At 34.2% G+C, this 1149-nt stretch overlaps 1 non-coding gene across 1 annotated transcript; it reads right to left on the bottom strand.

Annotated features, from left to right (window-relative positions):
- Positions 1 to 239: 239 nt before the first annotated feature.
- LOC116277874 (small nucleolar RNA SNORA18) lies at positions 240 to 368 on the bottom strand. Its single transcript, XR_004187313.1, has one exon. It is a non-coding gene; the product is annotated as a small nucleolar RNA SNORA18 (small nucleolar RNA).
- Between the last annotated feature and the right edge of the window lie 781 nt (positions 369 to 1149).

The following is a 1149-nucleotide window of genomic DNA, read 5'->3' as shown; positions in this document are numbered from 1 at the left end:
ACCTGTAATCTTTGGGATCCAATTTCATTAAGCAATTTACTTTAGGATTATTACGTATTTGGGGTCAGGGAAGATGGATCTGCCTGGTTCTGAATTTAAACACCCTCTAAACATGCATTAAGTTCAAATCATATTTACTCCTAAGCTTATCACACCCTAAAACAGAACCGATCGTTGGGATATGCCAATATCTAAGATAAAGAGTTTGACTGTTAAGTTTTTCATAGTTTATATAGCAGCTCTGTCTTGTAGTTCTTTCGCACAGATCCAACATGTAGTTCTGTGAGTAAAGGAAAGCACACAGTTACTCTGAGACATTTCCAACTATGTAGGTCTACGGAAAAAGCCCCATCTAGACAGACCTCAACAGGGGAGGAAATTCTGAGACATGCTACAACAGTGACGAATCTTGAGGACATTATGAGAAGTGAAATTAGCCAGACACACAAAGACAAATAATTTATGATTCCACTCTCATGAGTTACCTACAATAAGCAAATTTATGGAAACTAAGTAGAATGGTGGTTGCCAGGTTCTAGAAGGAAGAGAAAATGGGGAGTTTTTAAATGGGTGTGGAGTTTCAGTTTTGCAAGATGAAAAGAATTCTGGAGATTGGTTGCACAACAATGTGAATTACTTAACATTTCTGAACTGTACACTTAAAAATGGCAGATGGTAAATTTTATGTTATGTGTATTTTATGATTAAAAATAAGTTATAGAGATGGATAGTGGTGATGTATATGTAAATGCCACTGAACTGTACACTTAAACATGGGAAAATGGTAAATATTACACATATCTTACCACCATGAAATAGCTTCAAAATCAAAAAAAAATAAAATAACTCAGACTATAAAATTTTAAAGGAAAATATAAAGCCGAAGAGTCCTCAAGATGTGTATGAACCGAGAAGTGTTTAAAATTGAGTTGTGCATATGCAAGAGACTGAGACATACAAAATAAAGGGATTACTAGAAAAAGAATGTTTTTCAAACTCTAAGTTTTTAGTTATACTACAGAACAGAGTACTGATAAGTCCATTTAATAAGCTGGTTGCTTTTTCAATTACTTATTATCTGCAGACTCCACAATTTTCTACCCCTGGTTTCAGAAATGTTCAGAGATATTAAGGTTGCTTTTACTTTGC

Source organism: Vicugna pacos, chromosome 11 (assembly GCF_048564905.1).
Source record: "Vicugna pacos chromosome 11, VicPac4, whole genome shotgun sequence".
NCBI lineage: Eukaryota > Metazoa > Chordata > Mammalia > Artiodactyla > Camelidae > Vicugna > Vicugna pacos.
The sequence above is the reverse complement of the archived record's forward strand: the minus strand, read 5'-3'. Positions and strand labels throughout refer to the sequence as shown.